Here is a 26,488-nt window from a genome sequence, read left to right on the forward strand (position 1 = left end):
GGCACTCGGGCCGCCTGCTTCCGCCGACATCTGGCCGAGCGCCTCTCGTCTCTCCCCCTGCCCAGCGCGGGGTGGCCCCGGCCTCCACTCGCCCCCCCACCCCCCGGCCCGTCCCCTGGCCGGGCCTCCCTTTGCCTCCCCTTCCTCCAAGGGGCCCTCGCCGGGCCCGGCTCTCGGCCCCAGTCCCGGCCCCGGGCCCGGTCCCCGGCCCACCTGTCCCTCCCGCCTTTGCCCCTCGTCGCCCTCCTGGCCGGCCGTGGCCCTCCAGGGCCACGCGGGACTCGGAGGAGCACGGCGAACCCTTGCGCGCCAGGCTGCTCCTAGGTGCCGCGGAGGCCCTCTGGTACTTCCCACCGGACCCCCGAGCCCTGGTGCTGGCGGGGGAGGGCACCGGGGAGCGGCGAAAGACCACGCACGAGCCACACGCCTACCGACGAGGGACGTCCTGCCCACTGGCCAGTCAGGACCCCACGTAGGCTCCCGGTCCTGCTGGGGGGCTGGAGGTGGGGCAGGCGGCGCTTAGCCTGACGGGAGGGTCGGTGGGGGGCCAGGGCGGTCGGGCAGGCGCGTTGGCCCAGCTGCCCAGCTCACTGGTGAGCTTCCCCGATGGGAGGAGGGAGGGCGGGTTGTGGGGTGGGGTGGGGTGGGGTGGGGTGGGGTGGCGGCGGGGGCCTGGGTGGGGACGGGCGACCGGCGCGGGGAGGGCGGGCGGCCCCCGCCATCCGCACCTCACCCCCCGCTGACCGCGGGCAGGCTGCTTCTGGCCCTGGCGGTCCAGAGCCACAGCCCTGCAGGAAACGTGCGTGGCCGTCCCCGCCCCGCGCCCGGCGCCCCGCCCCCCGCATAGCCTCCAGCTCAACACCGCACCACCCCACCCGGCCTGGACCCCCGCGCGCCCCTGCTGCGGTCTCGCACCTCTCGGGGAGGCCCCCAGCTCGACTGGCCCCGGCTCCCCTAGTTCTGTGTGCCCGACGGCCAGGAGGACCCGTCCTCACTCACTCATCGGGGTCAGGCCACTTGAGGCCACGTCTAGGCCCGCGCGGGACACCGGGCAGGAGGGCACCTGTTCCTCCCGGGCACGAGATCCCCACCTCAAGGCCGCCTCACCACCGCCCCCACGCCCGCCTCGTCGCCTCCCCGACCCCCCTCCCCCCCCACGCCACACCTCAGAGAGAGAGGCTGGCTAGTCGGCCGAGTGTCCGGCGGCCACCGCCACCACCACCGTTGTGGCCGTCTCACGTCCACACCCGCACCCCCAGCCCCAGCCCCAGCCCCAGCCCCAGCCCCAGCCCCACCCCCACCCCCAGAGTACACGAAGCAAGTTGCCCGGGGAGGGCAAGGGGCCCGCCCGCCCCGGGTGTCTTCTCCTCCCAATCCACTGGCAGACATCCCGGCACACCAGGAGGCAGGCCTGCAGAGCCAGGAAGGGTGGGCAGAGCCCGAGGGAAGGAGGGCAGCCGAGCAGCCAAGTTGGGGCAGAGGCCGGTCGGGGTGGAGGGTGGGGGGGCGGCAGGGCGGAGGCGGCCCGGGTGGCTCCCGAAGGCCCTCTGAGCCAGGGGCCTGCCCCCGCTGGACAAGGACAGAGCTCCGGCCCCAAGGAGAGGCTCTGGCGCCACGGGGAGCGTCTCCCACCGCCACGAGGGCAGGGCGCGCTCCCGCAGGGCCTGAACCTGAAGGCCCGGGCGGGGGGTGGGAGCGGGGGAGAGTAGGGGCGGCCGGGAAGCGCTGCGGCCCGACTGGACTGGAGTGCCGGGCCGCCGTCGGCCGCCGTCGTCCGCCGTCGTCGTCGTCGCCGTCGTCGTCCTCGTCGACGCCGCCGCCACCCCCGAAGCTTTCCTGGTGCCCGAGGGCCGCTGGCCGGGCCCCTGGGCCGGGCTTCCTGGCCTGGTTGCGTCCCTGTCCGTGTCCGTGTGTCCCTGTGCCCCGTGGGTTGGCGGCAAAAGAGAAAAGGAGGCGTAAAAGCCTACAGCACCCGGTATTCCCAGGCGGTCTCCCATCCAAGTACTAACCAGGCCCGACCCTGCTTAGCTTCCGAGATCAGACGAGATCGGGCGCGTTCAGGGTGGTATGGCCGTAGACGTCAGCGCCTGCCGCCGCTCGCCCTAAGAGCCTGCTCAGCGGCCCCAGCCGCCGGCGCAGCGCGCCTTGGCCGCCCCGGCAGCCTCCAGCTTTGGCCGCCCAGCCCCGCCCCGGCCCGCCCCGGCCCGCCCCGGCCCGCCCCGGCCCGCCCCGCCTGGCCAAGGGTGCGGGTCCCGGCCAGCCGGCCCAAGAGTCCGGCCTCCAAGCAGGCAGGTGGCGGCGACCGGGAGGAAGGCAGTCAGCCAGGCGGGAAGGCCGCCCGGGTCGCGCCCCCTGCCCTTCCTGCCAAGCCCCACGGCCCCCCTCAGTCCGGCCGGGGCTCTCCTGCCGCCTGCTCGCCCCTCGCCCCCGGCGGCACCGGGAGGCACTCGGGCCGCCTGCTTCCGCCGACATCTGGCCGAGCGCCTCTCGTCTCTCCCCCTGCCCAGCGCGGGGTGGCCCCGGCCTCCACTCGCCCCCCCACCCCCCGGCCCGTCCCCTGGCCGGGCCTCCCTTTGCCTCCCCTTCCTCCAAGGGGCCCTCGCCGGGCCCGGCTCTCGGCCCCAGTCCCGGCCCCGGGCCCGGTCCCCGGCCCACCTGTCCCTCCCGCCTTTGCCCCTCGTCGCCCTCCTGGCCGGCCGTGGCCCTCCAGGGCCACGCGGGACTCGGAGGAGCACGGCGAACCCTTGCGCGCCAGGCTGCTCCTAGGTGCCGCGGAGGCCCTCTGGTACTTCCCACCGGACCCCCGAGCCCTGGTGCTGGCGGGGGAGGGCACCGGGGAGCGGCGAAAGACCACGCACGAGCCACACGCCTACCGACGAGGGACGTCCTGCCCACTGGCCAGTCAGGACCCCACGTAGGCTCCCGGTCCTGCTGGGGGGCTGGAGGTGGGGCAGGCGGCGCTTAGCCTGACGGGAGGGTCGGTGGGGGGCCAGGGCGGTCGGGCAGGCGCGTTGGCCCAGCTGCCCAGCTCACTGGTGAGCTTCCCCGATGGGAGGAGGGAGGGCGGGTTGTGGGGTGGGGTGGGGTGGGGTGGGGTGGCGGCGGGGGCCTGGGTGGGGACGGGCGACCGGCGCGGGGAGGGCGGGCGGCCCCCGCCATCCGCACCTCACCCCCCGCTGACCGCGGGCAGGCTGCTTCTGGCCCTGGCGGTCCAGAGCCACAGCCCTGCAGGAAACGTGCGTGGCCGTCCCCGCCCCGCGCCCGGCGCCCCGCCCCCCGCATAGCCTCCAGCTCAACACCGCACCACCCCACCCGGCCTGGACCCCCGCGCGCCCCTGCTGCGGTCTCGCACCTCTCGGGGAGGCCCCCAGCTCGACTGGCCCCGGCTCCCCTAGTTCTGTGTGCCCGACGGCCAGGAGGACCCGTCCTCACTCACTCATCGGGGTCAGGCCACTTGAGGCCACGTCTAGGCCCGCGCGGGACACCGGGCAGGAGGGCACCTGTTCCTCCCGGGCACGAGATCCCCACCTCAAGGCCGCCTCACCACCGCCCCCACGCCCGCCTCGTCGCCTCCCCGACCCCCCTCCCCCCCCACGCCACACCTCAGAGAGAGAGGCTGGCTAGTCGGCCGAGTGTCCGGCGGCCACCGCCACCACCACCGTTGTGGCCGTCTCACGTCCACACCCGCACCCCCAGCCCCAGCCCCAGCCCCAGCCCCAGCCCCAGCCCCACCCCCACCCCCAGAGTACACGAAGCAAGTTGCCCGGGGAGGGCAAGGGGCCCGCCCGCCCCGGGTGTCTTCTCCTCCCAATCCACTGGCAGACATCCCGGCACACCAGGAGGCAGGCCTGCAGAGCCAGGAAGGGTGGGCAGAGCCCGAGGGAAGGAGGGCAGCCGAGCAGCCAAGTTGGGGCAGAGGCCGGTCGGGGTGGAGGGTGGGGGGGCGGCAGGGCGGAGGCGGCCCGGGTGGCTCCCGAAGGCCCTCTGAGCCAGGGGCCTGCCCCCGCTGGACAAGGACAGAGCTCCGGCCCCAAGGAGAGGCTCTGGCGCCACGGGGAGCGTCTCCCACCGCCACGAGGGCAGGGCGCGCTCCCGCAGGGCCTGAACCTGAAGGCCCGGGCGGGGGGTGGGAGCGGGGGAGAGTAGGGGCGGCCGGGAAGCGCTGCGGCCCGACTGGACTGGAGTGCCGGGCCGCCGTCGGCCGCCGTCGTCCGCCGTCGTCGTCGTCGCCGTCGTCGTCCTCGTCGACGCCGCCGCCACCCCCGAAGCTTTCCTGGTGCCCGAGGGCCGCTGGCCGGGCCCCTGGGCCGGGCTTCCTGGCCTGGTTGCGTCCCTGTCCGTGTCCGTGTGTCCCTGTGCCCCGTGGGTTGGCGGCAAAAGAGAAAAGGAGGCGTAAAAGCCTACAGCACCCGGTATTCCCAGGCGGTCTCCCATCCAAGTACTAACCAGGCCCGACCCTGCTTAGCTTCCGAGATCGGACGAGATCGGGCGCGTTCAGGGTGGTATGGCCGTAGACGTCAGCGCCTGCCGCCGCTCGCCCTAAGAGCCTGCTCAGCGGCCCCAGCCGCCGGCGCAGCGCGCCTTGGCCGCCCCGGCAGCCTCCAGCTTTGGCCGCCCAGCCCCGCCCCGGCCCGCCCCGGCCCGCCCCGGCCCGCCCCGCCTGGCCAAGGGTGCGGGTCCCGGCCAGCCGGCCCAAGAGTCCGGCCTCCAAGCAGGCAGGTGGCGGCGACCGGGAGGAAGGCAGTCAGCCAGGCGGGAAGGCCGCCCGGGTCGCGCCCCCTGCCCTTCCTGCCAAGCCCCACGGCCCCCCTCAGTCCGGCCGGGGCTCTCCTGCCGCCTGCTCGCCCCTCGCCCCCGGCGGCACCGGGAGGCACTCGGGCCGCCTGCTTCCGCCGACATCTGGCCGAGCGCCTCTCGTCTCTCCCCCTGCCCAGCGCGGGGTGGCCCCGGCCTCCACTCGCCCCCCCACCCCCCGGCCCGTCCCCTGGCCGGGCCTCCCTTTGCCTCCCCTTCCTCCAAGGGGCCCTCGCCGGGCCCGGCTCTCGGCCCCAGTCCCGGCCCCGGGCCCGGTCCCCGGCCCACCTGTCCCTCCCGCCTTTGCCCCTCGTCGCCCTCCTGGCCGGCCGTGGCCCTCCAGGGCCACGCGGGACTCGGAGGAGCACGGCGAACCCTTGCGCGCCAGGCTGCTCCTAGGTGCCGCGGAGGCCCTCTGGTACTTCCCACCGGACCCCCGAGCCCTGGTGCTGGCGGGGGAGGGCACCGGGGAGCGGCGAAAGACCACGCACGAGCCACACGCCTACCGACGAGGGACGTCCTGCCCACTGGCCAGTCAGGACCCCACGTAGGCTCCCGGTCCTGCTGGGGGGCTGGAGGTGGGGCAGGCGGCGCTTAGCCTGACGGGAGGGTCGGTGGGGGGCCAGGGCGGTCGGGCAGGCGCGTTGGCCCAGCTGCCCAGCTCACTGGTGAGCTTCCCCGATGGGAGGAGGGAGGGCGGGTTGTGGGGTGGGGTGGGGTGGGGTGGGGTGGCGGCGGGGGCCTGGGTGGGGACGGGCGACCGGCGCGGGGAGGGCGGGCGGCCCCCGCCATCCGCACCTCACCCCCCGCTGACCGCGGGCAGGCTGCTTCTGGCCCTGGCGGTCCAGAGCCACAGCCCTGCAGGAAACGTGCGTGGCCGTCCCCGCCCCGCGCCCGGCGCCCCGCCCCCCGCATAGCCTCCAGCTCAACACCGCACCACCCCACCCGGCCTGGACCCCCGCGCGCCCCTGCTGCGGTCTCGCACCTCTCGGGGAGGCCCCCAGCTCGACTGGCCCCGGCTCCCCTAGTTCTGTGTGCCCGACGGCCAGGAGGACCCGTCCTCACTCACTCATCGGGGTCAGGCCACTTGAGGCCACGTCTAGGCCCGCGCGGGACACCGGGCAGGAGGGCACCTGTTCCTCCCGGGCACGAGATCCCCACCTCAAGGCCGCCTCACCACCGCCCCCACGCCCGCCTCGTCGCCTCCCCGACCCCCCTCCCCCCCCACGCCACACCTCAGAGAGAGAGGCTGGCTAGTCGGCCGAGTGTCCGGCGGCCACCGCCACCACCACCGTTGTGGCCGTCTCACGTCCACACCCGCACCCCCAGCCCCAGCCCCAGCCCCAGCCCCAGCCCCAGCCCCACCCCCACCCCCAGAGTACACGAAGCAAGTTGCCCGGCGAGGGCAAGGGGCCCGCCCGCCCCGGGTGTCTTCTCCTCCCAATCCACTGGCAGACATCCCGGCACACCAGGAGGCAGGCCTGCAGAGCCAGGAAGGGTGGGCAGAGCCCGAGGGAAGGAGGGCAGCCGAGCAGCCAAGTTGGGGCAGAGGCCGGTCGGGGTGGAGGGTGGGGGGGCGGCAGGGCGGAGGCGGCCCGGGTGGCTCCCGAAGGCCCTCTGAGCCAGGGGCCTGCCCCCGCTGGACAAGGACAGAGCTCCGGCCCCAAGGAGAGGCTCTGGCGCCACGGGGAGCGTCTCCCACCGCCACGAGGGCAGGGCGCGCTCCCGCAGGGCCTGAACCTGAAGGCCCGGGCGGGGGGTGGGAGCGGGGGAGAGTAGGGGCGGCCGGGAAGCGCTGCGGCCCGACTGGACTGGAGTGCCGGGCCGCCGTCGGCCGCCGTCGTCCGCCGTCGTCGTCGTCGCCGTCGTCGTCCTCGTCGACGCCGCCGCCACCCCCGAAGCTTTCCTGGTGCCCGAGGGCCGCTGGCCGGGCCCCTGGGCCGGGCTTCCTGGCCTGGTTGCGTCCCTGTCCGTGTCCGTGTGTCCCTGTGCCCCGTGGGTTGGCGGCAAAAGAGAAAAGGAGGCGTAAAAGCCTACAGCACCCGGTATTCCCAGGCGGTCTCCCATCCAAGTACTAACCAGGCCCGACCCTGCTTAGCTTCCGAGATCGGACGAGATCGGGCGCGTTCAGGGTGGTATGGCCGTAGACGTCAGCGCCTGCCGCCGCTCGCCCTAAGAGCCTGCTCAGCGGCCCCAGCCGCCGGCGCAGCGCGCCTTGGCCGCCCCGGCAGCCTCCAGCTTTGGCCGCCCAGCCCCGCCCCGGCCCGCCCCGGCCCGCCCCGGCCCGCCCCGCCTGGCCAAGGGTGCGGGTCCCGGCCAGCCGGCCCAAGAGTCCGGCCTCCAAGCAGGCAGGTGGCGGCGACCGGGAGGAAGGCAGTCAGCCAGGCGGGAAGGCCGCCCGGGTCGCGCCCCCTGCCCTTCCTGCCAAGCCCCACGGCCCCCCTCAGTCCGGCCGGGGCTCTCCTGCCGCCTGCTCGCCCCTCGCCCCCGGCGGCACCGGGAGGCACTCGGGCCGCCTGCTTCCGCCGACATCTGGCCGAGCGCCTCTCGTCTCTCCCCCTGCCCAGCGCGGGGTGGCCCCGGCCTCCACTCGCCCCCCCACCCCCCGGCCCGTCCCCTGGCCGGGCCTCCCTTTGCCTCCCCTTCCTCCAAGGGGCCCTCGCCGGGCCCGGCTCTCGGCCCCAGTCCCGGCCCCGGGCCCGGTCCCCGGCCCACCTGTCCCTCCCGCCTTTGCCCCTCGTCGCCCTCCTGGCCGGCCGTGGCCCTCCAGGGCCACGCGGGACTCGGAGGAGCACGGCGAACCCTTGCGCGCCAGGCTGCTCCTAGGTGCCGCGGAGGCCCTCTGGTACTTCCCACCGGACCCCCGAGCCCTGGTGCTGGCGGGGGAGGGCACCGGGGAGCGGCGAAAGACCACGCACGAGCCACACGCCTACCGACGAGGGACGTCCTGCCCACTGGCCAGTCAGGACCCCACGTAGGCTCCCGGTCCTGCTGGGGGGCTGGAGGTGGGGCAGGCGGCGCTTAGCCTGACGGGAGGGTCGGTGGGGGGCCAGGGCGGTCGGGCAGGCGCGTTGGCCCAGCTGCCCAGCTCACTGGTGAGCTTCCCCGATGGGAGGAGGGAGGGCGGGTTGTGGGGTGGGGTGGGGTGGGGTGGGGTGGCGGCGGGGGCCTGGGTGGGGACGGGCGACCGGCGCGGGGAGGGCGGGCGGCCCCCGCCATCCGCACCTCACCCCCCGCTGACCGCGGGCAGGCTGCTTCTGGCCCTGGCGGTCCAGAGCCACAGCCCTGCAGGAAACGTGCGTGGCCGTCCCCGCCCCGCGCCCGGCGCCCCGCCCCCCGCATAGCCTCCAGCTCAACACCGCACCACCCCACCCGGCCTGGACCCCCGCGCGCCCCTGCTGCGGTCTCGCACCTCTCGGGGAGGCCCCCAGCTCGACTGGCCCCGGCTCCCCTAGTTCTGTGTGCCCGACGGCCAGGAGGACCCGTCCTCACTCACTCATCGGGGTCAGGCCACTTGAGGCCACGTCTAGGCCCGCGCGGGACACCGGGCAGGAGGGCACCTGTTCCTCCCGGGCACGAGATCCCCACCTCAAGGCCGCCTCACCACCGCCCCCACGCCCGCCTCGTCGCCTCCCCGACCCCCCTCCCCCCCCACGCCACACCTCAGAGAGAGAGGCTGGCTAGTCGGCCGAGTGTCCGGCGGCCACCGCCACCACCACCGTTGTGGCCGTCTCACGTCCACACCCGCACCCCCAGCCCCAGCCCCAGCCCCAGCCCCAGCCCCAGCCCCACCCCCACCCCCAGAGTACACGAAGCAAGTTGCCCGGGGAGGGCAAGGGGCCCGCCCGCCCCGGGTGTCTTCTCCTCCCAATCCACTGGCAGACATCCCGGCACACCAGGAGGCAGGCCTGCAGAGCCAGGAAGGGTGGGCAGAGCCCGAGGGAAGGAGGGCAGCCGAGCAGCCAAGTTGGGGCAGAGGCCGGTCGGGGTGGAGGGTGGGGGGGCGGCAGGGCGGAGGCGGCCCGGGTGGCTCCCGAAGGCCCTCTGAGCCAGGGGCCTGCCCCCGCTGGACAAGGACAGAGCTCCGGCCCCAAGGAGAGGCTCTGGCGCCACGGGGAGCGTCTCCCACCGCCACGAGGGCAGGGCGCGCTCCCGCAGGGCCTGAACCTGAAGGCCCGGGCGGGGGGTGGGAGCGGGGGAGAGTAGGGGCGGCCGGGAAGCGCTGCGGCCCGACTGGACTGGAGTGCCGGGCCGCCGTCGGCCGCCGTCGTCCGCCGTCGTCGTCGTCGCCGTCGTCGTCCTCGTCGACGCCGCCGCCACCCCCGAAGCTTTCCTGGTGCCCGAGGGCCGCTGGCCGGGCCCCTGGGCCGGGCTTCCTGGCCTGGTTGCGTCCCTGTCCGTGTCCGTGTGTCCCTGTGCCCCGTGGGTTGGCGGCAAAAGAGAAAAGGAGGCGTAAAAGCCTACAGCACCCGGTATTCCCAGGCGGTCTCCCATCCAAGTACTAACCAGGCCCGACCCTGCTTAGCTTCCGAGATCGGACGAGATCGGGCGCGTTCAGGGTGGTATGGCCGTAGACGTCAGCGCCTGCCGCCGCTCGCCCTAAGAGCCTGCTCAGCGGCCCCAGCCGCCGGCGCAGCGCGCCTTGGCCGCCCCGGCAGCCTCCAGCTTTGGCCGCCCAGCCCCGCCCCGGCCCGCCCCGGCCCGCCCCGGCCCGCCCCGCCTGGCCAAGGGTGCGGGTCCCGGCCAGCCGGCCCAAGAGTCCGGCCTCCAAGCAGGCAGGTGGCGGCGACCGGGAGGAAGGCAGTCAGCCAGGCGGGAAGGCCGCCCGGGTCGCGCCCCCTGCCCTTCCTGCCAAGCCCCACGGCCCCCCTCAGTCCGGCCGGGGCTCTCCTGCCGCCTGCTCGCCCCTCGCCCCCGGCGGCACCGGGAGGCACTCGGGCCGCCTGCTTCCGCCGACATCTGGCCGAGCGCCTCTCGTCTCTCCCCCTGCCCAGCGCGGGGTGGCCCCGGCCTCCACTCGCCCCCCCACCCCCCGGCCCGTCCCCTGGCCGGGCCTCCCTTTGCCTCCCCTTCCTCCAAGGGGCCCTCGCCGGGCCCGGCTCTCGGCCCCAGTCCCGGCCCCGGGCCCGGTCCCCGGCCCACCTGTCCCTCCCGCCTTTGCCCCTCGTCGCCCTCCTGGCCGGCCGTGGCCCTCCAGGGCCACGCGGGACTCGGAGGAGCACGGCGAACCCTTGCGCGCCAGGCTGCTCCTAGGTGCCGCGGAGGCCCTCTGGTACTTCCCACCGGACCCCCGAGCCCTGGTGCTGGCGGGGGAGGGCACCGGGGAGCGGCGAAAGACCACGCACGAGCCACACGCCTACCGACGAGGGACGTCCTGCCCACTGGCCAGTCAGGACCCCACGTAGGCTCCCGGTCCTGCTGGGGGGCTGGAGGTGGGGCAGGCGGCGCTTAGCCTGACGGGAGGGTCGGTGGGGGGCCAGGGCGGTCGGGCAGGCGCGTTGGCCCAGCTGCCCAGCTCACTGGTGAGCTTCCCCGATGGGAGGAGGGAGGGCGGGTTGTGGGGTGGGGTGGGGTGGGGTGGGGTGGCGGCGGGGGCCTGGGTGGGGACGGGCGACCGGCGCGGGGAGGGCGGGCGGCCCCCGCCATCCGCACCTCACCCCCCGCTGACCGCGGGCAGGCTGCTTCTGGCCCTGGCGGTCCAGAGCCACAGCCCTGCAGGAAACGTGCGTGGCCGTCCCCGCCCCGCGCCCGGCGCCCCGCCCCCCGCATAGCCTCCAGCTCAACACCGCACCACCCCACCCGGCCTGGACCCCCGCGCGCCCCTGCTGCGGTCTCGCACCTCTCGGGGAGGCCCCCAGCTCGACTGGCCCCGGCTCCCCTAGTTCTGTGTGCCCGACGGCCAGGAGGACCCGTCCTCACTCACTCATCGGGGTCAGGCCACTTGAGGCCACGTCTAGGCCCGCGCGGGACACCGGGCAGGAGGGCACCTGTTCCTCCCGGGCACGAGATCCCCACCTCAAGGCCGCCTCACCACCGCCCCCACGCCCGCCTCGTCGCCTCCCCGACCCCCCTCCCCCCCCACGCCACACCTCAGAGAGAGAGGCTGGCTAGTCGGCCGAGTGTCCGGCGGCCACCGCCACCACCACCGTTGTGGCCGTCTCACGTCCACACCCGCACCCCCAGCCCCAGCCCCAGCCCCAGCCCCAGCCCCAGCCCCACCCCCACCCCCAGAGTACACGAAGCAAGTTGCCCGGCGAGGGCAAGGGGCCCGCCCGCCCCGGGTGTCTTCTCCTCCCAATCCACTAGCAGACATCCCGGCACACCAGGAGGCAGGCCTGCAGAGCCAGGAAGGGTGGGCAGAGCCCGAGGGAAGGAGGGCAGCCGAGCAGCCAAGTTGGGGCAGAGGCCGGTCGGGGTGGAGGGTGGGGGGGCGGCAGGGCGGAGGCGGCCCGGGTGGCTCCCGAAGGCCCTCTGAGCCAGGGGCCTGCCCCCGCTGGACAAGGACAGAGCTCCGGCCCCAAGGAGAGGCTCTGGCGCCACGGGGAGCGTCTCCCACCGCCACGAGGGCAGGGCGCGCTCCCGCAGGGCCTGAACCTGAAGGCCCGGGCGGGGGGTGGGAGCGGGGGAGAGTAGGGGCGGCCGGGAAGCGCTGCGGCCCGACTGGACTGGAGTGCCGGGCCGCCGTCGGCCGCCGTCGTCCGCCGTCGTCGTCGTCGCCGTCGTCGTCCTCGTCGACGCCGCCGCCACCCCCGAAGCTTTCCTGGTGCCCGAGGGCCGCTGGCCGGGCCCCTGGGCCGGGCTTCCTGGCCTGGTTGCGTCCCTGTCCGTGTCCGTGTGTCCCTGTGCCCCGTGGGTTGGCGGCAAAAGAGAAAAGGAGGCGTAAAAGCCTACAGCACCCGGTATTCCCAGGCGGTCTCCCATCCAAGTACTAACCAGGCCCGACCCTGCTTAGCTTCCGAGATCGGACGAGATCGGGCGCGTTCAGGGTGGTATGGCCGTAGACGTCAGCGCCTGCCGCCGCTCGCCCTAAGAGCCTGCTCAGCGGCCCCAGCCGCCGGCGCAGCGCGCCTTGGCCGCCCCGGCAGCCTCCAGCTTTGGCCGCCCAGCCCCGCCCCGGCCCGCCCCGGCCCGCCCCGGCCCGCCCCGCCTGGCCAAGGGTGCGGGTCCCGGCCAGCCGGCCCAAGAGTCCGGCCTCCAAGCAGGCAGGTGGCGGCGACCGGGAGGAAGGCAGTCAGCCAGGCGGGAAGGCCGCCCGGGTCGCGCCCCCTGCCCTTCCTGCCAAGCCCCACGGCCCCCCTCAGTCCGGCCGGGGCTCTCCTGCCGCCTGCTCGCCCCTCGCCCCCGGCGGCACCGGGAGGCACTCGGGCCGCCTGCTTCCGCCGACATCTGGCCGAGCGCCTCTCGTCTCTCCCCCTGCCCAGCGCGGGGTGGCCCCGGCCTCCACTCGCCCCCCCACCCCCCGGCCCGTCCCCTGGCCGGGCCTCCCTTTGCCTCCCCTTCCTCCAAGGGGCCCTCGCCGGGCCCGGCTCTCGGCCCCAGTCCCGGCCCCGGGCCCGGTCCCCGGCCCACCTGTCCCTCCCGCCTTTGCCCCTCGTCGCCCTCCTGGCCGGCCGTGGCCCTCCAGGGCCACGCGGGACTCGGAGGAGCACGGCGAACCCTTGCGCGCCAGGCTGCTCCTAGGTGCCGCGGAGGCCCTCTGGTACTTCCCACCGGACCCCCGAGCCCTGGTGCTGGCGGGGGAGGGCACCGGGGAGCGGCGAAAGACCACGCACGAGCCACACGCCTACCGACGAGGGACGTCCTGCCCACTGGCCAGTCAGGACCCCACGTAGGCTCCCGGTCCTGCTGGGGGGCTGGAGGTGGGGCAGGCGGCGCTTAGCCTGACGGGAGGGTCGGTGGGGGGCCAGGGCGGTCGGGCAGGCGCGTTGGCCCAGCTGCCCAGCTCACTGGTGAGCTTCCCCGATGGGAGGAGGGAGGGCGGGTTGTGGGGTGGGGTGGGGTGGGGTGGGGTGGCGGCGGGGGCCTGGGTGGGGACGGGCGACCGGCGCGGGGAGGGCGGGCGGCCCCCGCCATCCGCACCTCACCCCCCGCTGACCGCGGGCAGGCTGCTTCTGGCCCTGGCGGTCCAGAGCCACAGCCCTGCAGGAAACGTGCGTGGCCGTCCCCGCCCCGCGCCCGGCGCCCCGCCCCCCGCATAGCCTCCAGCTCAACACCGCACCACCCCACCCGGCCTGGACCCCCGCGCGCCCCTGCTGCGGTCTCGCACCTCTCGGGGAGGCCCCCAGCTCGACTGGCCCCGGCTCCCCTAGTTCTGTGTGCCCGACGGCCAGGAGGACCCGTCCTCACTCACTCATCGGGGTCAGGCCACTTGAGGCCACGTCTAGGCCCGCGCGGGACACCGGGCAGGAGGGCACCTGTTCCTCCCGGGCACGAGATCCCCACCTCAAGGCCGCCTCACCACCGCCCCCACGCCCGCCTCGTCGCCTCCCCGACCCCCCTCCCCCCCCCACGCCACACCTCAGAGAGAGAGGCTGGCTAGTCGGCCGAGTGTCCGGCGGCCACCGCCACCACCACCGTTGTGGCCGTCTCACGTCCACACCCGCACCCCCAGCCCCAGCCCCAGCCCCAGCCCCAGCCCCAGCCCCACCCCCACCCCCAGAGTACACGAAGCAAGTTGCCCGGGGAGGGCAAGGGGCCCGCCCGCCCCGGGTGTCTTCTCCTCCCAATCCACTGGCAGACATCCCGGCACACCAGGAGGCAGGCCTGCAGAGCCAGGAAGGGTGGGCAGAGCCCGAGGGAAGGAGGGCAGCCGAGCAGCCAAGTTGGGGCAGAGGCCGGTCGGGGTGGAGGGTGGGGGGGCGGCAGGGCGGAGGCGGCCCGGGTGGCTCCCGAAGGCCCTCTGAGCCAGGGGCCTGCCCCCGCTGGACAAGGACAGAGCTCCGGCCCCAAGGAGAGGCTCTGGCGCCACGGGGAGCGTCTCCCACCGCCACGAGGGCAGGGCGCGCTCCCGCAGGGCCTGAACCTGAAGGCCCGGGCGGGGGGTGGGAGCGGGGGAGAGTAGGGGCGGCCGGGAAGCGCTGCGGCCCGACTGGACTGGAGTGCCGGGCCGCCGTCGGCCGCCGTCGTCCGCCGTCGTCGTCGTCGCCGTCGTCGTCCTCGTCGACGCCGCCGCCACCCCCGAAGCTTTCCTGGTGCCCGAGGGCCGCTGGCCGGGCCCCTGGGCCGGGCTTCCTGGCCTGGTTGCGTCCCTGTCCGTGTCCGTGTGTCCCTGTGCCCCGTGGGTTGGCGGCAAAAGAGAAAAGGAGGCGTAAAAGCCTACAGCACCCGGTATTCCCAGGCGGTCTCCCATCCAAGTACTAACCAGGCCCGACCCTGCTTAGCTTCCGAGATCAGACGAGATCGGGCGCGTTCAGGGTGGTATGGCCGTAGACGTCAGCGCCTGCCGCCGCTCGCCCTAAGAGCCTGCTCAGCGGCCCCAGCCGCCGGCGCAGCGCGCCTTGGCCGCCCCGGCAGCCTCCAGCTTTGGCCGCCCAGCCCCGCCCCGGCCCGCCCCGGCCCGCCCCGGCCCGCCCCGCCTGGCCAAGGGTGCGGGTCCCGGCCAGCCGGCCCAAGAGTCCGGCCTCCAAGCAGGCAGGTGGCGGCGACCGGGAGGAAGGCAGTCAGCCAGGCGGGAAGGCCGCCCGGGTCGCGCCCCCTGCCCTTCCTGCCAAGCCCCACGGCCCCCCTCAGTCCGGCCGGGGCTCTCCTGCCGCCTGCTCGCCCCTCGCCCCCGGCGGCACCGGGAGGCACTCGGGCCGCCTGCTTCCGCCGACATCTGGCCGAGCGCCTCTCGTCTCTCCCCCTGCCCAGCGCGGGGTGGCCCCGGCCTCCACTCGCCCCCCCACCCCCCGGCCCGTCCCCTGGCCGGGCCTCCCTTTGCCTCCCCTTCCTCCAAGGGGCCCTCGCCGGGCCCGGCTCTCGGCCCCAGTCCCGGCCCCGGGCCCGGTCCCCGGCCCACCTGTCCCTCCCGCCTTTGCCCCTCGTCGCCCTCCTGGCCGGCCGTGGCCCTCCAGGGCCACGCGGGACTCGGAGGAGCACGGCGAACCCTTGCGCGCCAGGCTGCTCCTAGGTGCCGCGGAGGCCCTCTGGTACTTCCCACCGGACCCCCGAGCCCTGGTGCTGGCGGGGGAGGGCACCGGGGAGCGGCGAAAGACCACGCACCAGCCACACGCCTACCGACGAGGGACGTCCTGCCCACTGGCCAGTCAGGACCCCACGTAGGCTCCCGGTCCTGCTGGGGGGCTGGAGGTGGGGCAGGCGGCGCTTAGCCTGACGGGAGGGTCGGTGGGGGGCCAGGGCGGTCGGGCAGGCGCGTTGGCCCAGCTGCCCAGCTCACTGGTGAGCTTCCCCGATGGGAGGAGGGAGGGCGGGTTGTGGGGTGGGGTGGGGTGGGGTGGGGTGGCGGCGGGGGCCTGGGTGGGGACGGGCGACCGGCGCGGGGAGGGCGGGCGGCCCCCGCCATCCGCACCTCACCCCCCGCTGACCGCGGGCAGGCTGCTTCTGGCCCTGGCGGTCCAGAGCCACAGCCCTGCAGGAAACGTGCGTGGCCGTCCCCGCCCCGCGCCCGGCGCCCCGCCCCCCGCATAGCCTCCAGCTCAACACCGCACCACCCCACCCGGCCTGGACCCCCGCGCGCCCCTGCTGCGGTCTCGCACCTCTCGGGGAGGCCCCCAGCTCGACTGGCCCCGGCTCCCCTAGTTCTGTGTGCCCGACGGCCAGGAGGACCCGTCCTCACTCACTCATCGGGGTCAGGCCACTTGAGGCCACGTCTAGGCCCGCGCGGGACACCGGGCAGGAGGGCACCTGTTCCTCCCGGGCACGAGATCCCCACCTCAAGGCCGCCTCACCACCGCCCCCACGCCCGCCTCGTCGCCTCCCCGACCCCCCTCCCCCCCCACGCCACACCTCAGAGAGAGAGGCTGGCTAGTCGGCCGAGTGTCCGGCGGCCACCGCCACCACCACCGTTGTGGCCGTCTCACGTCCACACCCGCACCCCCAGCCCCAGCCCCAGCCCCAGCCCCAGCCCCAGCCCCACCCCCACCCCCAGAGTACACGAAGCAAGTTGCCCGGGGAGGGCAAGGGGCCCGCCCGCCCCGGGTGTCTTCTCCTCCCAATCCACTGGCAGACATCCCGGCACACCAGGAGGCAGGCCTGCAGAGCCAGGAAGGGTGGGCAGAGCCCGAGGGAAGGAGGGCAGCCGAGCAGCCAAGTTGGGGCAGAGGCCGGTCGGGGTGGAGGGTGGGGGGGCGGCAGGGCGGAGGCGGCCCGGGTGGCTCCCGAAGGCCCTCTGAGCCAGGGGCCTGCCCCCGCTGGACAAGGACAGAGCTCCGGCCCCAAGGAGAGGCTCTGGCGCCACGGGGAGCGTCTCCCACCGCCACGAGGGCAGGGCGCGCTCCCGCAGGGCCTGAACCTGAAGGCCCGGGCGGGGGGTGGGAGCGGGGGAGAGTAGGGGCGGCCGGGAAGCGCTGCGGCCCGACTGGACTGGAGTGCCGGGCCGCCGTCGGCCGCCGTCGTCCGCCGTCGTCGTCGTCGCCGTCGTCGTCCTCGTCGACGCCGCCACCACCCCCGAAGCTTTCCTGGTGCCCGAGGGCCGCTGGCCGGGCCCCTGGGCCGGGCTTCCTGGCCTGGTTGCGTCCCTGTCCGTGTCCGTGTGTCCCTGTGCCCCGTGGGTTGGCGGCAAAAGAGAAAAGGAGGCGTAAAAGCCTACAGCACCCGGTATTCCCAGGCGGTCTCCCATCCAAGTACTAACCAGGCCCGACCCTGCTTAGCTTCCGAGATCAGACGAGATCGGGCGCGTTCAGGGTGGTATGGCCGTAGACGTCAGCGCCTGCCGCCGCTCGCCCTAAGAGCCTGCTCAGCGGCCCCAGCCGCCGGCGCAGCGCGCCTTGGCCGCCCCGGCAGCCTCCAGCTTTGGCCGCCCAGCCCCGCCCCGGCCCGCCCCGGCCCGCCCCGGCCCGCCCCGCCTGGCCAAGGGTGCGGGTCCCGGCCAGCCGGCCCAAGAGTCCGGCCTCCAAGCAGGCAGGTGGCGGCGACCGGGAGGAAGGCAGTCAGCCAGGCGGGAAGGCCGCCCGGGTCGCGCCCCCTGCCCTTCCTGCCAAGCCCCACGGCCCCCCTCAGTCCGGCCGGGGCTCTCCTGCCGCCTGCTCGCCCCTCGCCCCCGGCGGCACCGGGAGGCACTCGGGCCGCCTGCTTCCGCCGACATCTGGCCGAGCGCCTCTCGTCTCTCCCCCTGCCCAGCGCGGGGTGGCCCCGGCCTCCACTCGCCCCCCCACCCCCCGGCCCGTCCCCTGGCCGGGCCTCCCTTTGCCTCCCCTTCCTCCAAGGGGCCCTCGCCGGGCCCGGCTCTCGGCCCCAGTCCCGGCCCCGGGCCCGGTCCCCGGCCCACCTGTCCCTCCCGCCTTTGCCCCTCGTCGCCCTCCTGGCCGGCCGTGGCCCTCCAGGGCCACGCGGGACTCGGAGGAGCACGGCGAACCCTTGCGCGCCAGGCTGCTCCTAGGTGCCGCGGAGGCCCTCTGGTACTTCCCACCGGACCCCCGAGCCCTGGTGCTGGCGGGGGAGGGCACCGGGGAGCGGCGAAAGACCACGCACGAGCCACACGCCTACCGACGAGGGACGTCCTGCCCACTGGCCAGTCAGGACCCCACGTAGGCTCCCGGTCCTGCTGGGGGGCTGGAGGTGGGGCAGGCGGCGCTTAGCCTGACGGGAGGGTCGGTGGGGGGCCAGGGCGGTCGGGCAGGCGCGTTGGCCCAGCTGCCCAGCTCACTGGTGAGCTTCCCCGATGGGAGGAGGGAGGGCGGGTTGTGGGGTGGGGTGGGGTGGGGTGGGGTGGCGGCGGGGGCCTGGGTGGGGACGGGCGACCGGCGCGGGGAGGGCGGGCGGCCCCCGCCATCCGCACCTCACCCCCCGCTGACCGCGGGCAGGCTGCTTCTGGCCCTGGCGGTCCAGAGCCACAGCCCTGCAGGAAACGTGCGTGGCCGTCCCCGCCCCGCGCCCGGCGCCCCGCCCCCCGCATAGCCTCCAGCTCAACACCGCACCACCCCACCCGGCCTGGACCCCCGCGCGCCCCTGCTGCGGTCTCGCACCTCTCGGGGAGGCCCCCAGCTCGACTGGCCCCGGCTCCCCTAGTTCTGTGTGCCCGACGGCCAGGAGGACCCGTCCTCACTCACTCATCGGGGTCAGGCCACTTGAGGCCACGTCTAGGCCCGCGCGGGACACCGGGCAGGAGGGCACCTGTTCCTCCCGGGCACGAGATCCCCACCTCAAGGCCGCCTCACCACCGCCCCCACGCCCGCCTCGTCGCCTCCCCGACCCCCCTCCCCCCCCACGCCACACCTCAGAGAGAGAGGCTGGCTAGTCGGCCGAGTGTCCGGCGGCCACCGCCACCACCACCGTTGTGGCCGTCTCACGTCCACACCCGCACCCCCAGCCCCAGCCCCAGCCCCAGCCCCAGCCCCAGCCCCACCCCCACCCCCAGAGTACACGAAGCAAGTTGCCCGGGGAGGGCAAGGGGCCCGCCCGCCCCGGGTGTCTTCTCCTCCCAATCCACTGGCAGACATCCCGGCACACCAGGAGGCAGGCCTGCAGAGCCAGGAAGGGTGGGCAGAGCCCGAGGGAAGGAGGGCAGCCGAGCAGCCAAGTTGGGGCAGAGGCCGGTCGGGGTGGAGGGTGGGGGGGCGGCAGGGCGGAGGCGGCCCGGGTGGCTCCCGAAGGCCCTCTGAGCCAGGGGCCTGCCCCCGCTGGACAAGGACAGAGCTCCGGCCCCAAGGAGAGGCTCTGGCGCCACGGGGAGCGTCTCCCACCGCCACGAGGGCAGGGCGCGCTCCCGCAGGGCCTGAACCTGAAGGCCCGGGCGGGGGGTGGGAGCGGGGGAGAGTAGGGGCGGCCGGGAAGCGCTGCGGCCCGACTGGACTGGAGTGCCGGGCCGCCGTCGGCCGCCGTCGTCCGCCGTCGTCGTCGTCGCCGTCGTCGTCCTCGTCGACGCCGCCGCCACCCCCGAAGCTTTCCTGGTGCCCGAGGGCCGCTGGCCGGGCCCCTGGGCCGGGCTTCCTGGCCTGGTTGCGTCCCTGTCCGTGTCCGTGTGTCCCTGTGCCCCGTGGGTTGGCGGCAAAAGAGAAAAGGAGGCGTAAAAGCCTACAGCACCCGGTATTCCCAGGCGGTCTCCCATCCAAGTACTAACCAGGCCCGACCCTGCTTAGCTTCCGAGATCAGACGAGATCGGGCGCGTTCAGGGTGGTATGGCCGTAGACGTCAGCGCCTGCCGCCGCTCGCCCTAAGAGCCTGCTCAGCGGCCCCAGCCGCCGGCGCAGCGCGCCTTGGCCGCCCCGGCAGCCTCCAGCTTTGGCCGCCCAGCCCCGCCCCGGCCCGCCCCGGCCCGCCCCGGCCCGCCCCGCCTGGCCAAGGGTGCGGGTCCCGGCCAGCCGGCCCAAGAGTCCGGCCTCCAAGCAGGCAGGTGGCGGCGACCGGGAGGAAGGCAGTCAGCCAGGCGGGAAGGCCGCCCGGGTCGCGCCCCCTGCCCTTCCTGCCAAGCCCCACGGCCCCCCTCAGTCCGGCCGGGGCTCTCCTGCCGCCTGCTCGCCCCTCGCCCCCGGCGGCACCGGGAGGCACTCGGGCCGCCTGCTTCCGCCGACATCTGGCCGAGCGCCTCTCGTCTCTCCCCCTGCCCAGCGCGGGGTGGCCCCGGCCTCCACTCGCCCCCCCACCCCCCGGCCCGTCCCCTGGCCGGGCCTCCCTTTGCCTCCCCTTCCTCCAAGGGGCCCTCGCCGGGCCCGGCTCTCGGCCCCAGTCCCGGTCCCCGGCCCACCTGTCCCTCCCGCCTTTGCCCCTCGTCGCCCTCCTGGCCGGCCGTGGCCCTCCAGGGCCACGCGGGACTCGGAGGAGCACGGCGAACCCTTGCGCGCCAGGCTGCTCCTAGGTGCCGCGGAGGCCCTCTGGTACTTCCCACCGGACCCCCGAGCCCTGGTGCTGGCGGGGGAGGGCACCGGGGAGCGGCGAAAGACCACGCACGAGCCACACGCCTACCGACGAGGGACGTCCTGCCCACTGGCCAGTCAGGACCCCACGTAGGCTCCCGGTCCTGCTGGGGGGCTGGAGGTGGGGCAGGCGGCGCTTAGCCTGACGGGAGGGTCGGTGGGGGGCCAGGGCGGTCGGGCAGGCGCGTTGGCCCAGCTGCCCAGCTCACTGGTGAGCTTCCCCGATGGGAGGAGGGAGGGCGGGTTGTGGGGTGGGGTGGGGTGGGGTGGGGTGGCGGCGGGGGCCTGGGTGGGGACGGGCGACCGGCGCGGGGAGGGCGGGCGGCCCCCGCCATCCGCACCTCACCCCCCGCTGACCGCGGGCAGGCTGCTTCTGGCCCTGGCGGTCCAGAGCCACAGCCCTGCAGGAAACGTGCGTGGCCGTCCCCGCCCCGCGCCCGGCGCCCCGCCCCCCGCATAGCCTCCAGCTCAACACCGCACCACCCCACCCGGCCTGGACCCCCGCGCGCCCCTGCTGCGGTCTCGCACCTCTCGGGGAGGCCCCCAGCTCGACTGGCCCCGGCTCCCCTAGTTCTGTGTGCCCGACGGCCAGGAGGACCCGTCCTCACTCACTCATCGGGGTCAGGCCACTTGAGGCCACGTCTAGGCCCGCGCGGGACACCGGGCAGGAGGGCACCTGTTCCTCCCGGGCACGAGATCCCCACCTCAAGGCCGCCTCACCACCGCCCCCACGCCCGCCTCGTCGCCTCCCCGACCCCCCTCCCCCCCCACGCCACACCTCAGAGAGAGAGGCTGGCTAGTCGGCCGAGTGTCCGGCGGCCACCGCCACCACCACCGTTGTGGCCGTCTCACGTCCACACCCGCACCCCCAGCCCCAGCCCCAGCCCCAGCCCCAGCCCCAGCCCCACCCCCACCCCCAGAGTACACGAAGCAAGTTGCCCGGGGAGGGCAAGGGGCCCGCCCGCCCCGGGTGTCTTCTCCTCCCAATCCACTAGCAGACATCCCGGCACACCAGGAGGCAGGCCTGCAGAGCCAGGAAGGGTGGGCAGAGCCCGAGGGAAGGAGGGCAGCCGAGCAGCCAAGTTGGGGCAGAGGCCGGTCGGGGTGGAGGGTGGGGGGGCGGCAGGGCGGAGGCGGCCCGGGTGGCTCCCGAAGGCCCTCTGAGCCAGGGGCCTGCCCCCGCTGGACAAGGACAGAGCTCCGGCCCCAAGGAGAGGCTCTGGCGCCACGGGGAGCGTCTCCCACCGCCACGAGGGCAGGGCGCGCTCCCGCAGGGCCTGAACCTGAAGGCCCGGGCGGGGGGTGGGAGCGGGGGAGAGTAGGGGCGGCCGGGAAGCGCTGCGGCCCGACTGGACTGGAGTGCCGGGCCGCCGTCGGCCGCCGTCGTCCGCCGTCGTCGTCGTCGCCGCCGCCACCCCCGAAGCTTTCCTGGTGCCCGAGGGCCGCTGGCCGGGCCCCTGGGCCGGGCTTCCTGGCCTGGTTGCGTCCCTGTCCGTGTCCGTGTGTCCCTGTGCCCCGTGGGTTGGCGGCAAAAGAGAAAAGGAGGCGTAAAAGCCTACAGCACCCGGTATTCCCAGGCGGTCTCCCATCCAAGTACTAACCAGGCCCGACCCTGCTTAGCTTCCGAGATCAGACGAGATCGGGCGCGTTCAGGGTGGTATGGCCGTAGACGTCAGCGCCTGCCGCCGCTCGCCCTAAGAGCCTGCTCAGCGGCCCCAGCCGCCGGCGCAGCGCGCCTTGGCCGCCCCGGCAGCCTCCAGCTTTGGCCGCCCAGCCCCGCCCCGGCCCGCCCCGGCCCGCCCCGGCCCGCCCCGCCTGGCCAAGGGTGCGGGTCCCGGCCAGCCGGCCCAAGAGTCCGGCCTCCAAGCAGGCAGGTGGCGGCGACCGGGAGGAAGGCAGTCAGCCAGGCGGGAAGGCCGCCCGGGTCGCGCCCCCTGCCCTTCCTGCCAAGCCCCACGGCCCCCCTCAGTCCGGCCGGGGCTCTCCTGCCGCCTGCTCGCCCCTCGCCCCCGGCGGCACCGGGAGGCACTCGGGCCGCCTGCTTCCGCCGACATCTGGCCGAGCGCCTCTCGTCTCTCCCCCTGCCCAGCGCGGGGTGGCCCCGGCCTCCACTCGCCCCCCCACCCCCCGGCCCGTCCCCTGGCCGGGCCTCCCTTTGCCTCCCCTTCCTCCAAGGGGCCCTCGCCGGGCCCGGCTCTCGGCCCCAGTCCCGGCCCCGGGCCCGGTCCCCGGCCCACCTGTCCCTCCCGCCTTTGCCCCTCGTCGCCCTCCTGGCCGGCCGTGGCCCTCCAGGGCCACGCGGGACTCGGAGGAGCACGGCGAACCCTTGCGCGCCAGGCTGCTCCTAGGTGCCGCGGAGGCCCTCTGGTACTTCCCACCGGACCCCCGAGCCCTGGTGCTGGCGGGGGAGGGCACCGGGGAGCGGCGAAAGACCACGCACGAGCCACACGCCTACCGACGAGGGACGTCCTGCCCACTGGCCAGTCAGGACCCCACGTAGGCTCCCGGTCCTGCTGGGGGGCTGGAGGTGGGGCAGGCGGCGCTTAGCCTGACGGGAGGGTCGGTGGGGGGCCAGGGCGGTCGGGCAGGCGCGTTGGCCCAGCTGCCCAGCTCACTGGTGAGCTTCCCCGATGGGAGGAGGGAGGGCGGGTTGTGGGGTGGGGTGGGGTGGGGTGGGGTGGGGTGGCGGCGGGGGCCTGGGTGGGGACGGGCGACCGGCGCGGGGAGGGCGGGCGGCCCCCGCCATCCGCACCTCACCCCCCGCTGACCGCGGGCAGGCTGCTTCTGGCCCTGGCGGTCCAGAGCCACAGCCCTGCAGGAAACGTGCGTGGCCGTCCCCGCCCCGCGCCCGGCGCCCCGCCCCCCGCATAGCCTCCAGCTCAACACCGCACCACCCCACCCGGCCTGGACCCCCGCGCGCCCCTGCTGCGGTCTCGCACCTCTCGGGGAGGCCCCCAGCTCGACTGGCCCCGGCTCCCCTAGTTCTGTGTGCCCGACGGCCAGGAGGACCCGTCCTCACTCACTCATCGGGGTCAGGCCACTTGAGGCCACGTCTAGGCCCGCGCGGGACACCGGGCAGGAGGGCACCTGTTCCTCCCGGGCACGAGATCCCCACCTCAAGGCCGCCTCACCACCGCCCCCACGCCCGCCTCGTCGCCTCCCCGACCCCCCTCCCCCCCCACGCCACACCTCAGAGAGAGAGGCTGGCTAGTCGGCCGAGTGTCCGGCGGCCACCGCCACCACCACCGTTGTGGCCGTCTCACGTCCACACCCGCACCCCCAGCCCCAGCCCCAGCCCCAGCCCCAGCCCCAGCCCCACCCCCACCCCCAGAGTACACGAAGCAAGTTGCCCGGGGAGGGCAAGGGGCCCGCCCGCCCCGGGTGTCTTCTCCTCCCAATCCACTAGCAGACATCCCGGCACACCAGGAGGCAGGCCTGCAGAGCCAGGAAGGGTGGGCAGAGCCCGAGGGAAGGAGGGCAGCCGAGCAGCCAAGTTGGGGCAGAGGCCGGTCGGGGTGGAGGGTGGGGGGGCGGCAGGGCGGAGGCGGCCCGGGTGGCTCCCGAAGGCCCTCTGAGCCAGGGGCCTGCCCCCGCTGGACAAGGACAGAGCTCCGGCCCCAAGGAGAGGCTCTGGCGCCACGGGGAGCGTCTCCCACCGCCACGAGGGCAGGGCGCGCTCCCGCAGGGCCTGAACCTGAAGGCCCGGGCGGGGGGTGGGAGCGGGGGAGAGTAGGGGCGGCCGGGAAGCGCTGCGGCCCGACTGGACTGGAGTGCCGGGCCGCCGTCGGCCGCCGTCGTCCGCCGTCGTCGTCGTCGCCGTCGTCGTCCTCGTCGACGCCGCCGCCACCCCCGAAGCTTTCCTGGTGCCCGAGGGCCGCTGGCCGGGCCCCTGGGCCGGGCTTCCTGGCCTGGTTGCGTCCCTGTCCGTGTCCGTGTGTCCCTGTGCCCCGTGGGTTGGCGGCAAAAGAGAAAAGGAGGCGTAAAAGCCTACAGCACCCGGTATTCCCAGGCGGTCTCCCATCCAAGTACTAACCAGGCCCGACCCTGCTTAGCTTCCGAGATCAGACGAGATCGGGCGCGTTCAGGGTGGTATGGCCGTAGACGTCAGCGCCTGCCGCCGCTCGCCCTAAGAGCCTGCTCAGCGGCCCCAGCCGCCGGCGCAGCGCGCCTTGGCCGCCCCGGCAGCCTCCAGCTTTGGCCGCCCAGCCCCGCCCCGGCCCGCCCCGGCCCGCCCCGGCCCGCCCCGCCTGGCCAAGGGTGCGGGTCCCGGCCAGCCGGCCCAAGAGTCCGGCCTCCAAGCAGGCAGGTGGCGGCGACCGGGAGGAAGGCAGTCAGCCAGGCGGGAAGGCCGCCCGGGTCGCGCCCCCTGCCCTTCCTGCCAAGCCCCACGGCCCCCCTCAGTCCGGCCGGGGCTCTCCTGCCGCCTGCTCGCCCCTCGCCCCCGGCGGCACCGGGAGGCACTCGGGCCGCCTGCTTCCGCCGACATCTGGCCGAGCGCCTCTCGTCTCTCCCCCTGCCCAGCGCGGGGTGGCCCCGGCCTCCACTCGCCCCCCCACCCCCCGGCCCGTCCCCTGGCCGGGCCTCCCTTTGCCTCCCCTTCCTCCAAGGGGCCCTCGCCGGGCCCGGCTCTCGGCCCCAGTCCCGGCCCCGGGCCCGGTCCCCGGCCCACCTGTCCCTCCCGCCTTTGCCCCTCGTCGCCCTCCTGGCCGGCCGTGGCCCTCCAGGGCCACGCGGGACTCGGAGGAGCACGGCGAACCCTTGCGCGCCAGGCTGCTCCTAGGTGCCGCGGAGGCCCTCTGGTACTTCCCACCGGACCCCCGAGCCCTGGTGCTGGCGGGGGAGGGCACCGGGGAGCGGCGAAAGACCACGCACGAGCCACACGCCTACCGACGAGGGACGTCCTGCCCACTGGCCAGTCAGGACCCCACGTAGGCTCCCGGTCCTGCTGGGGGGCTGGAGGTGGGGCAGGCGGCGCTTAGCCTGACGGGAGGGTCGGTGGGGGGCCAGGGCGGTCGGGCAGGCGCGTTGGCCCAGCTGCCCAGCTCACTGGTGAGCTTCCCCGATGGGAGGAGGGAGGGCGGGTTGTGGGGTGGGGTGGGGTGGGGTGGGGTGGGGTGGCGGCGGGGGCCTGGGTGGGGACGGGCGACCGGCGCGGGGAGGGCGGGCGGCCCCCGCCATCCGCACCTCACCCCCCGCTGACCGCGGGCAGGCTGCTTCTGGCCCTGGCGGTCCAGAGCCACAGCCCTGCAGGAAACGTGCGTGGCCGTCCCCGCCCCGCGCCCGGCGCCCCGCCCCCCGCATAGCCTCCAGCTCAACACCGCACCACCCCACCCGGCCTGGACCCCCGCGCGCCCCTGCTGCGGTCTCGCACCTCTCGGGGAGGCCCCCAGCTCGACTGGCCCCGGCTCCCCTAGTTCTGTGTGCCCGACGGCCAGGAGGACCCGTCCTCACTCACTCATCGGGGTCAGGCCACTTGAGGCCACGTCTAGGCCCGCGCGGGACACCGGGCAGGAGGGCACCTGTTCCTCCCGGGCACGAGATCCCCACCTCAAGGCCGCCTCACCACCGCCCCCACGCCCGCCTCGTCGCCTCCCCGACCCCCCTCCCCCCCCACGCCACACCTCAGAGAGAGAGGCTGGCTAGTCGGCCGAGTGTCCGGCGGCCACCGCCACCACCACCGTTGTGGCCGTCTCACGTCCACACCCGCACCCCCAGCCCCAGCCCCAGCCCCAGCCCCAGCCCCAGCCCCACCCCCACCCCCAGAGTACACGAAGCAAGTTGCCCGGGGAGGGCAAGGGGCCCGCCCGCCCCGGGTGTCTTCTCCTCCCAATCCACTAGCAGACATCCCGGCACACCAGGAGGCAGGCCTGCAGAGCCAGGAAGGGTGGGCAGAGCCCGAGGGAAGGAGGGCAGCCGAGCAGCCAAGTTGGGGCAGAGGCCGGTCGGGGTGGAGGGTGGGGGGGCGGCAGGGCGGAGGCGGCCCGGGTGGCTCCCGAAGGCCCTCTGAGCCAGGGGCCTGCCCCCGCTGGACAAGGACAGAGCTCCGGCCCCAAGGAGAGGCTCTGGCGCCACGGGGAGCGTCTCCCACCGCCACGAGGGCAGGGCGCGCTCCCGCAGGGCCTGAACCTGAAGGCCCGGGCGGGGGGTGGGAGCGGGGGAGAGTAGGGGCGGCCGGGAAGCGCTGCGGCCCGACTGGACTGGAGTGCCGGGCCGCCGTCGGCCGCCGTCGTCCGCCGTCGTCGTCGTCGCCGTCGTCGTCCTCGTCGACGCCGCCGCCACCCCCGAAGCTTTCCTGGTGCCCGAGGGCCGCTGGCCGGGCCCCTGGGCCGGGCTTCCTGGCCTGGTTGCGTCCCTGTCCGTGTCCGTGTGTCCCTGTGCCCCGTGGGTTGGCGGCAAAAGAGAAAAGGAGGCGTAAAAGCCTACAGCACCCGGTATTCCCAGGCGGTCTCCCATCCAAGTACTAACCAGGCCCGACCCTGCTTAGCTTCCGAGATCAGACGAGATCGGGCGCGTTCAGGGTGGTATGGCCGTAGACGTCAGCGCCTGCCGCCGCTCGCCCTAAGAGCCTGCTCAGCGGCCCCAGCCGCCGGCGCAGCGCGCCTTGGCCGCCCCGGCAGCCTCCAGCTTTGGCCGCCCAGCCCCGCCCCGGCCCGCCCCGGCCCGCCCCGGCCCGCCCCGCCTGGCCA

The 26,488-nt window shown here is 75.5% G+C and overlaps 11 non-coding genes across 11 annotated transcripts; all 11 read right to left on the bottom strand.

Moving 5' to 3' along the window:
* Positions 1–1,960: 1,960 nt before the first annotated feature.
* On the bottom strand, positions 1,961–2,079 carry LOC126065260 (5S ribosomal RNA). Its single transcript, XR_007514806.1, has one exon. It is a non-coding gene; the product is annotated as a 5S ribosomal RNA (ribosomal RNA).
* A 2,318-nt stretch (positions 2,080–4,397) lies between these two features.
* Positions 4,398–4,516, bottom strand: LOC126065213 (5S ribosomal RNA). The gene has a single exon (XR_007514764.1). It is a non-coding gene; the product is annotated as a 5S ribosomal RNA (ribosomal RNA).
* Positions 4,517–6,824: 2,308 nt separating this feature from the next.
* Positions 6,825–6,943, bottom strand: LOC126065224 (5S ribosomal RNA). The gene has a single exon (XR_007514772.1). It is a non-coding gene; the product is annotated as a 5S ribosomal RNA (ribosomal RNA).
* A 2,308-nt stretch (positions 6,944–9,251) lies between these two features.
* On the bottom strand, positions 9,252–9,370 carry LOC126065235 (5S ribosomal RNA). Its single transcript, XR_007514781.1, has one exon. It is a non-coding gene; the product is annotated as a 5S ribosomal RNA (ribosomal RNA).
* Positions 9,371–11,678: 2,308 nt separating this feature from the next.
* LOC126065237 (5S ribosomal RNA) lies at positions 11,679–11,797 on the bottom strand. The gene has a single exon (XR_007514783.1). It is a non-coding gene; the product is annotated as a 5S ribosomal RNA (ribosomal RNA).
* Positions 11,798–14,106: 2,309 nt separating this feature from the next.
* LOC126065261 (5S ribosomal RNA) lies at positions 14,107–14,225 on the bottom strand. Its single transcript, XR_007514807.1, has one exon. It is a non-coding gene; the product is annotated as a 5S ribosomal RNA (ribosomal RNA).
* Positions 14,226–16,533: 2,308 nt separating this feature from the next.
* LOC126065262 (5S ribosomal RNA) lies at positions 16,534–16,652 on the bottom strand. The gene has a single exon (XR_007514808.1). It is a non-coding gene; the product is annotated as a 5S ribosomal RNA (ribosomal RNA).
* A 2,308-nt stretch (positions 16,653–18,960) lies between these two features.
* Positions 18,961–19,079, bottom strand: LOC126065263 (5S ribosomal RNA). Its single transcript, XR_007514809.1, has one exon. It is a non-coding gene; the product is annotated as a 5S ribosomal RNA (ribosomal RNA).
* Positions 19,080–21,354: 2,275 nt separating this feature from the next.
* LOC126065265 (5S ribosomal RNA) lies at positions 21,355–21,473 on the bottom strand. Its single transcript, XR_007514810.1, has one exon. It is a non-coding gene; the product is annotated as a 5S ribosomal RNA (ribosomal RNA).
* Positions 21,474–23,786: 2,313 nt separating this feature from the next.
* LOC126065266 (5S ribosomal RNA) lies at positions 23,787–23,905 on the bottom strand. Its single transcript, XR_007514811.1, has one exon. It is a non-coding gene; the product is annotated as a 5S ribosomal RNA (ribosomal RNA).
* A 2,313-nt stretch (positions 23,906–26,218) lies between these two features.
* LOC126065268 (5S ribosomal RNA) lies at positions 26,219–26,337 on the bottom strand. The gene has a single exon (XR_007514813.1). It is a non-coding gene; the product is annotated as a 5S ribosomal RNA (ribosomal RNA).
* Positions 26,338–26,488: the final 151 nt, after the last annotated feature.

Source organism: Elephas maximus, chromosome 21 (genome assembly GCF_024166365.1).
Source record: "Elephas maximus indicus isolate mEleMax1 chromosome 21, mEleMax1 primary haplotype, whole genome shotgun sequence".
Classification (NCBI taxonomy): Eukaryota; Metazoa; Chordata; class Mammalia; order Proboscidea; family Elephantidae; genus Elephas; species Elephas maximus.